This window comes from Cibotium barometz, chromosome 15, assembly GCF_041138505.1.
Source record: "Cibotium barometz isolate CiBa-2024 chromosome 15, ASM4113850v1, whole genome shotgun sequence".
Taxonomy (NCBI): domain Eukaryota; kingdom Viridiplantae; phylum Streptophyta; class Polypodiopsida; order Cyatheales; family Cibotiaceae; genus Cibotium; species Cibotium barometz.
In genome coordinates this window covers 3,419,286-3,428,693 of record NC_141060.1, presented here as the reverse complement: position 1 = coordinate 3,428,693, position 9,408 = coordinate 3,419,286, and the positions used below count along the sequence as shown (strand labels likewise).

The window sequence follows — 9,408 nt, the reverse complement described above, 5'->3', positions numbered from 1 at the left end:
GCAAGACAAAATCAACAATGACTAGCACATACAACCCCTAGAAAGAGGATAATTCAAATTTCAAATAGTCGCTCGCTCCAAAGCCCATTAATGGACTTGCATTTCCAATGCAGCCCCGACAGCGCAAAATCCCGATGGCTACTTGGTGGCCACAAAATACTCGCCACACGGCACTCCTCGGTGCTACCCCTCGCTTGGGTTTACACTTTTTGTAAACCTAGCCCAAATGCCTCATGGACGGTTGAGATTGCCTCTTTAATCGTGCCCCAATTCCATGCTGTTGATCCCATCTTGCGAATGTGGAGATAATCCTTAGGATGGACCAGTCTTTATTAAATTATAGACATTTTAGGTATACATCCCGACGTTTAAATAAGAAATTGAGAGCATCTTACAATTGTGAGCCTAATCAAAGAAAATGTATTTTGTTCTTTCATTGGTTATATATAATTTTTCCTACACTAAGAAAGATCGTAATAATAAGGTTGAAATCCAAATGTGTGTGTGTGTGTGTGTGTGAGAGAGAGAGAGAGAGAGAGAGAGAGAGAGAGATTGCTTTGTAAATACACTTAATGATTGCATTGCCAATACTAAAACAGGGATAAGATATGAAGCTTCTACAATACAATCCATTTCTACTTGAACTTTAAAGTGCCAAGCTTTCAAGCTAAATAGAAAATAATAAGAGGAAGCTTGTGCGAGATATTCCATTGGTTGCTATTTACACGAAGTTTACTACCTTCAAAAGTTAAGGTAGATCCAACAATAATCAATAAAACACGAAAAGAATCGACGATTTAGACAACTATCAATAAGATAAGTAGCATATACATACACAAGAATTCCAGAGGGCGGTCTTGACTGCTGAAGGCCAGAGGGCAATCGTTAACTGCTACTGTTGTGGCCCAGTTGAGAGAGATGTTGCTATGGGTGAGAGGGTTTGCTGCTGCACCTGAGGGGTTGTGGGTGATTGTGACTGTGGAGGGAGGTCGAGTTGCTTTCAACGGAGAACCTGAGGAGCCTTTGCTTCAAGAGGGAACATGCTTAGGTGAGGTTTGTCTGGCTAGGAGTCAACTTCCAGCAATAAGCTACCCGGCTATGGGTGGTCATCCGCTCTCATGGTACAAGTTGATTTTGATGAAGTTTCAGCTCTTGTGCATGGCTATTGCGATCCCAGGTGCAATGGATGGATCCATGGGGTAATGGATGAATTTGTGTTGAATGATGTTTGGGGATGAAGACGGTGTGTTTTGGATGATGTTGTTTTATGTTGCCTTCGGGCTTTAGAAGGGCATGACTCCCTTGAAGCTTGATTTTTAAAGCATGTTAAGCATGCATTTCACTTATAGAATGTTTGAGATCCCTTGTAAAAGCATGTAAGCATGCATATCCCTTGTAAAAGCATGTGTAGCATGCAAGTCCCTTGTTAAATCATGTAAGCATGCAAATCCCTTGTAAAGCATGTGTCGCATGCAGTCCCTCCTTGTTCGTCTATTTGAGAAGGGGTCTATGACATTGTCCCCTTTTTTGTGATCCTCACTACTTATTTTTCTTAATGCAATTTTCTTACTTTTTCGAAAAAATAAAGTTCCTAGAGCATGAAATACCTAAAAAAGAAGATCCAAACCATAGTACAACAAATTAGGTAAGGCAACTTTTTTTCCAAGGTGATAGCTTCGGTGCAGTGACGAAATGCACAAAATCTCCAATACAGAGGTGCCAAGCTATCGTATACTGCACCGGGTTATTGCTTTCAGGCTGTTTTCACACACACAAACTTGGCCGACGGACACGTTGACGAGGTAGCTTCACAAAGAATAATCGAAAACGTGTCAGGTGGCTCTGCCCAGCTCAAGCACTACGCACATGAGCTTGCAAAAACCAGTGTGAGCTAGCAGGAATTTGCTCCCCGCCGGGCTTTGCAAGCAAAAAAACACCATGGACTAGCCTGCCTTTGTTCAATTGAAACCCAACAAGGGTTAATTTGGGTTGCGGCCGCGGCTCTAGTGTGACACACTAGTGCGCGGGCTCTGTGCCTCGTTATCTCTGTATTTCGATCTGCGTGCTCTGCTCTCTCTCTCTCTCTCTCTCTCACACACACACACGCACACGCCCACCCACCCACCCACCCACCCACCTCTCCATCCTTGTTTTTCTTGATGATGACTAAGAGTAAGGTATGGCTTCCATAGTGTTCACTGCTAGTTGAAAGCTGTGAAGGCTTCCGAGGGTGCTACAGAAAACGGCTGAGAATATGGCAGCACGATTGAGAAGTAGCCAGAATGCCTCGGAAGGCATTGTGGACCAAGTATTTCAAAGATCCCACACAGTGGTGGGACAATCGAATCACAAAGGTCATTGTGTGCGTGGGTGCTCCTTCACAAAACACCACAAGAAGTTTGACACCAAAATTCTCACGACTCTGATTACGACAACATCGTGAGCTTCTGCAGGGGAGGCGCCACATACCAAGCTAAGTTGGGGGCTGCCTGAGCGGCGCACCTAGCTAGGTACGTGGAAGCTCATGATGTTGAATACTATCAGGGAAAAGAGAAGGTAAAGTGGTCTCTTTCCCACAAGGGCAAATCTTTGTCAATGTTGTCTTCCCTCTGCTTGTTGTTTCTGTGTTGATTTGCTTTGAGACAGTTTCCTCCTTTCCCTTTTGACAGAACCCCAGATTTCAAGCATAAAATTACGAGGGAGTCTCTGTGGAAAGAAATTCATAATGAGATTCTCAGACAAGGGCTTCTGAAAAAAGACGTTGTGCTTGGCACTGCTCTGGTGGGCATGTATGCCAAATGTGGTGCACTTGCCAAGGCACAACAGGTTCTTGATGAACTTCCTATCCAGGATGCAGTTGCTTGGTCCGCATTGATCGCAGGATACTCACAACAAGGGCTGGGTCAGGAAGCTCTTAACGCCTTTGAACGTATGAAACACGAAGGCTTCTCTCCTGATGCAATTACCTTCATTTCTGTTTTGAAGGCTTGCAGCAGCATTAAAGCGGTTGACAAAGGCAAAGAAATTCATGATGCAATCGCCCAGGGTTACTGAGAAAGGATGTCGTGCTCGGAACTGCTTTGGTGGACATGTATGCAAAATGTGCTATGCTTGCAAAAGCACAGCAAGTGCTTGGTGAGCTTCCTTTCGAAATGTAGTTTCTTGGAATGTACTCATTGCTGGATATTCTCAACAGGGGCAGGGCGAGGAAGCGCTCAAATGTTTCGACCGGATGAAACAAGAGGGCTGTTCTCCTAATGCAGTCACCTTTGCTTGCATATTAAAGGCATGTGGCAGCATAGGAGCAGCTGACAAGGGTAAGCAGATTCATGATGATATTGTAAGTCTGGGTTTGCTGCGAAAAGATGTCGTGCTTGGCAATTCATTAGTTTACATGTATGCAAAATGTGGTGAGCTTGCAAAAGCAAGGGAGGTTCTTGATGATCTTCCTGTTCGGGACGTAGTTTCTTGGTCTGCGCTAATTGCAGGATATGCCCAACAGGGGCATGGTGAGGAAGCGCTGAATTGTTTTGAGAAAATGCTATGTGCGGGCCTAGCTCCTGATGCAGTCACTTTTGCTTGTGTCTTGAAGGCCTGTGGCAGCATTGGAGCGATTGACTAGGGCAAACAAATTCACGATAAGATTGTCGATCAGGGGTTGTTGGGAAAATCGGTTGTGCTTGGCACTGCTTTGGTGGATATGTATGCAAAGTGTGGGGAGCTTGTAAAGCACAAGAAGTATTAGATGAACTTCTTATTCAAGATGTATTCTCTTGGAATGCATTAATTGCAGGCTATGCTCAACAGGGGCTGGGTGAGGAAGCATTGAGCTGTTTTGAGCGGATGCTACAGGTTGGCCCCTCTCCGGATGCAGTCACCTTGAGTTCAGTGCTAAATGCGTGTAGTCACTCAGGTCTAGTGGATGTGGGTCAAATATATTATTCAAATATGGAAAGTAAATTTGGCATCGCACCAGACATAGAGCACCATACCTGCATGGTTGATATTTTAGGCCATGCAGGGCACTTTGATAAGGCGATTGCAGTTATTAAGCAGATGCCATCTTTCGACCATTCCCCACTTTGGTCTGCTCTGCTGGGTGCATGTCGAAAATGGGACAATGTGGAGCTCGGTAGATGGGCCTTTGAACATGCAGTACGGGTGGACAAATATGATGCTGCATCTTATGTCTGTATATGGCTAATATCTATTCAGCTGCTGGCATGCAGGAGGAAGCAAAAAAGATTGAAGCCATGAGATGGAAAAATTCTGCACGGAAGATTCCAGGATGAACTTGTTGGGTTGAGGCAAATGGAACTATACATTCATTTGTTGTTGGGGATAAAAAGCATTCACAGAGCAAAGATATTTATTCAAAGCTACAAGATATTGCCCTTAGAATGCCACAAGAAGGTTATTCGCCACGATTGCATTGGGTGTCACAAGATATCCCTGACAGTGCGAAGAAGGATCTACTCTGTGGGCATAGTGAGAAATGGGCCATTGCGTGTGCCCTTATCAATACACCTGAAGGGGCAACTATACGTGTTGTGAAGAACTTGCGGATTTGTGGTGACTGCCATGATGCTATATCACTGATATCAAAATTAGAGAAGCGCAAAATTGAGGTTCGAGATGCAAATAGGGTTCACATTTTTGAAGATGGAAAGTGCTCATGTGGGGATTACTGGTGATGGTAGAGCAGCAGCTTCAACCGACTCTATTTTGAAACCTAAATTGCTGCTGTTGCCTAATGCCAGCATAGTTGTGATGGTACGGAAGTACGGTATGGTACGGTATGATATGGTGTCCTTATAGTACTTTATAACTTATATCGTACCATACGCACGAAAGTACGGTGTACTCACCGTACGAATGTTATCGTAAGCCGCAACAACTATGCCTAACGGGTAACTTCTTCATACAGCAACCACATAATTTATGCACATGGGTGAGAAAGTATGTTCAATGTATTGTATTCTCCTGCCCACTTAATTACATGAATTTTTTTGGAAAAGAAGTTCTGAAGTTTTTCAACTTAAACTGTAGACTTGGAGCCAAGATTCAATTTGAGAAGTCAAAAAGTTCAGAATTTTTAGTTTTTGGTACAAGCATGTTCCGTCTTGAAACACCATTACTTTTGTTAAGTCTTTTGGTTCGAAGTGCTATCCTAGTTTGCCCTTTCTTGTACACCGTTTGGAAGTTGCACAAGAATCCACTAAGGCCCAGATTTATACCAGCTTCTTGTAATACATCTCTTTTTTTTTTTTCTCCGAGAAAAGAGAATTACTATTAAAAACCACCTCAGGGCAAGACCCAGGGAAAAGACTTAGGTAGTCCCGGGCTCGAAGCTCTTAAGGGACTGCCTGATTACAACTTCAATTTACATTTGATCCTATCGGATCTTCTAGGCTGCTTATTAGGCGGCACATTACAAGATTCTAACAAAGCAGGAAATAATTCCTTATAGGAGGAACTGTCTCCAGTTGTACTAGTGTTGACAAGCTCCTGCAAAGGATCCAAGCTCGAGGAAGGTGGGTGGGCTGAAGTAGGGGGAGTCTCTAAGGGGTCTTTCTTCTGTAAACCAGCAAACAACTCGGTACCTCTGATCTCCGAGCAAGTCTTCTCCTCTTCTTTGCCTTTCTCCTTCTCGCCTTCTGTGCTTCCGATCTGTTCTTGCCTTTACTACCCACTGTCTCTGCACTTGGTTGAGGTTGTGTCTCCCTAAATTGTTCTGTCACCTGTCCTTGAGAATGCACTTTTCTAGTGCACCCCGTCGCCATATGACCTTTCCGCCCACAAACAAAGCAATGGCCAGGGAGCCCTATGAAGAACTCTCCAAAAAATGTCTCCCCCGTGAATACACGGGATAGAGACAAATTGCGGAGGCTCCTTCACCAAAGAGGGTGATAGCTCCAACCTCATCGAAATAGTCTTGTCCTCATCTGGCTCCATGCTATCACCCACAATATAGTCAAGACTGCTCCCAATTTCTTGTAAATATGGCCTGAACTTTGGGAGAAGTCCTGGAAATCTTGCTGTAACTACGAGTCCAGCATCCATACGTGCAATGTCCATGCCCTGTGTCCATCTGTCTAGAAAGCCCATTGCTGTGTGGAAGTCCACGACTTCTAGTTGGATTTTGAATGACTCAGTAGGAGTTATACCTATCATTATTCTTGGAGAGGTATGTTGAGAAACCTTCTCCTTAATGCATCCAAACCCTTGATTTCATAGGCTTGTACACCAAATTGAATTTGGATGACTAATGGAGAGAATAAGGTCTCTTATTACAAACGTTTTTCCCTATAGATTTGATAAGGATAGATGCAAAGCTTTGCTAGTAGAAAAATCAGCTTTGCATTTTGATTTTACGTGGTTAAAAAATAAAAAAAATAGATATAGATGTGAGTAAATGTTCAGAAAATTCTTTTCATTGTTTGGGTTTTAATTTTATTATTTGGTCAATGTAAAATTTCCATCTTTTTCTAGAACAGAGATTCTACTATTAGTTAACTAAAAATGCCCAAAGGCTACAATCTTCCCCTACTCGGGAGGGAATAGTACAAGGAGAATGCATCCCAGAAAAGAAACTCACCCACCATCACCATCACCCTAGGATAAATCATACAATATGGGGGGGGGGGGGGGGTTGCGCTAGCGCACTGATCCCTATGTTTGGGTGACAAATGGACCCTTCCTCCAGAGATTGATGAAAGCCTGGTGCATTCGTTGCATGCTATTGGAGCTCCCATGTAGGCGATTGTATTGGCCCCATAGTGTGTGGATGAGCTCGTCCAAAAATCCCGAATGGTCTCTGGAGGCGGAACTGGCCATCCTCACAAGTCGTGGTGCATCAAGCTCGCCAAGTTGCCAATCAGGTCCCATCTCAAACATCTCTCTCCACTCCATTAAGCCAAGTTGTTCAACCCCAAGTGTCACCAATTGGCCGACCATTTGGTCCATCTCCAGATTTGTGTCTCGTTCACTTGAGGCCAGCAGGCCGGTGTCTCATGTGAAGGGGCCAGTATTTTTGCATAACATGGACAGGAGCCAGACTGGTGCCACTCGTGTGTTAGCAGGATGGTGTCGTATGGACGGGAGCCAGACTGGTGCCACCCGTGTATGACCTGGACTGTGTTCTATCCATGGGATTGTCACGCCATGGAAGAGCACTGCAGTATTTGTGCCGCGTTTTACCTATGGGATTGTCACTCCATAGGGAGGCTCGTGCTTGGATCTGTGTCTTACCTATGGGACTGTCACTCCATAGGAAGACCGGGATTTATGTTTTCTGTCGTGCCATCATTGTGCCCGACAGAAATGTTTAGTACTTGTTCCATGAACGGGAGATATGTCCATGATACTGTTTGCACATGCATTCATGATTTTGCATGTCTTGTATTCTTGTGTTTGCCTGTTTGACATGCCACTTACTGAGCGGGGACGCTTGCCAGTGAGTTGTGAAGTTTGCTCTGTTTTCTGACGAGTTTTGTTGCGTGTGAACAGGTGGTAAGTGTATTGCACTTGTTTATTTTATAGCATTCTTTTTAACCTTTGTTTTTATAAGGTTGCAAGTTCACACTCATTAATGAGTGGGCACCCTCCCCAAATATTTCTTGGTGTCCTTGGTAGGGTGGGCACCCACGTTTGGGTCATGGTGGGTAAGGGAACCCCTCATGTGAGTGGGGGTGGGTGCATGGCCACCTACCCACCCCCCACCTTGGAACCTTGGGAACTGGCCGTCTCCATGCAAGCTAGGGGGGCCGGCCAGCTGTTGGATGTGTATCCCTCTCCAACGCTAACATATAGGTGACCTTTTCATCCGGTTATCCCACCTTGCATTCGACTGTGCAGGCCACGTTCTTCATCTTGCCCTGCAGCAGTCGGCTGTTTTCTTGCCCTGCAGGTGGCCATGAGCAGAACCTCGCTCCTCTCTGGCCAGCAGCAGGCGGCTGCGCCCAGACACAGGCAGCTGCGCCCGGCGGACACCTCTCCACTTTGCAGGTGGCTGCGCCCAGACACCTCTCCACTTTGCAGGCGGCTGTGCACAGAACTCTTCTCTCTTGCCAGCAGGCGGCTACGCCCAGGTGTCCTTCTCTAGCCCTATGCTGCTGCACTTAGGCGCCTTTGAACTTTGTTCTTCCACTAGCGAGCTACAGGCGACTCTCTCACCTGGCTGCAACAGTAGCAATAGAGACTTCTCCTTTCATATGTGGGTGCCTACTACTTCTGAAGGTCATAACCATTATTTTGCAAGGTAAGTGGATTGAGATTTAAGCAAAGGTCTTTGATGTAAATCTTATAAGGGATACTCTCTGCTACTAACACCCGTTCGGTGCCGGGTAGTCCAAGCTTCTGGAGAACCACGGTCCATGGGTGCCGAGATCGGGAGAGCCAGGCGTTAGTACGGGGGCGCCTGTTTGTGCGTGGTCCTGGAACACCAGTGGAGCGCTCTCTGCGGATTCCAGTGAAGGCACAGGACCGTAGAGATTAGACTTCCTCAAGCGGATCGCTCTCCTTCGAACGTCTACTTCAAGTCTCTTGTTTGGTAACTGTATTCATCTCAGTTGTACATGGACATCATCTAGTTCATTAACCCCATGGAGCATTGTATCTTTTAAATACTCCCAATAATATATCATATATTGAGGGGGGGGTCGGCTCGTTCCGGCCCCAGTGCTGGTGTCCATTGATCAACACTTCATTTCATTTCAGTTTTCAGTTGTTATTGAGTTGTTCATTTATATTGTGAAATTTAAGTTGTGCTATTACGCGTGTGGGTGTCCAACAGAGTCTATTCCCACTTTGACGGGATCGGTTTCACCAAGTGTAAGTCTGGCTCTCCTTGGAACCAGCCATCTGGCGTAGGATTTGCCTCCAAATCTGCACAACCCTCAAGCAATCCCAGAGGTAGTGACGCCAAGTCTCTAGGTGGTGTCCATAGCCTGTGCAATCCGCGGGCTGTCCCTCATGCGCAAGCTAAGCCCCCATAGTTGCCCCTTTGTGAGCTAGTAACCAAATGAAGATCACGACTCGGTTGGAATGCTAGTTGCTCTAGAGCCGTAACTAGAAGTCAGTCAAAAACTCACGAGTAAGACCATGTCACTCTGCCAATGCTCTATCGTGGTTCCCCCCCCCCCATATGTGGTGCCCCCCCTGTCACACTGTCTGTATGTGGTGCCCCAATCTAGCCATATATTGGAAGGAAGGAATCGTAGGGCGATCATGGGAGGCAAGGGGGTCTTGCCATTGCCACCCCCTGTAAGCGGGCTAGGGAAGCCCAAAGCGGCCATGTCGAGTGGTCCACCCGCCAAGATCTATCCCTAACTCCCACAACTCTAATCCAAACTTCAAAGTATATACAATCATGATCCTCCGTACAATCAACGCATCCTCAGGTAAAAG

General features: G+C 45.7%; 1 pseudogene across 1 annotated transcript; it reads left to right on the top strand.

The window, feature by feature from the left end:
- Nucleotides 1-1,679: 1,679 nt before the first annotated feature.
- Nucleotides 1,680-5,011, top strand: LOC147630857 (pentatricopeptide repeat-containing protein At5g16860-like; annotated as a pseudogene). Its single transcript, XR_015267491.1, has 2 exons — nucleotides 1,680-2,556; nucleotides 2,670-5,011. The product of XR_015267491.1 is annotated as a pentatricopeptide repeat-containing protein At5g16860-like (transcript).
- Nucleotides 5,012-9,408: the final 4,397 nt, after the last annotated feature.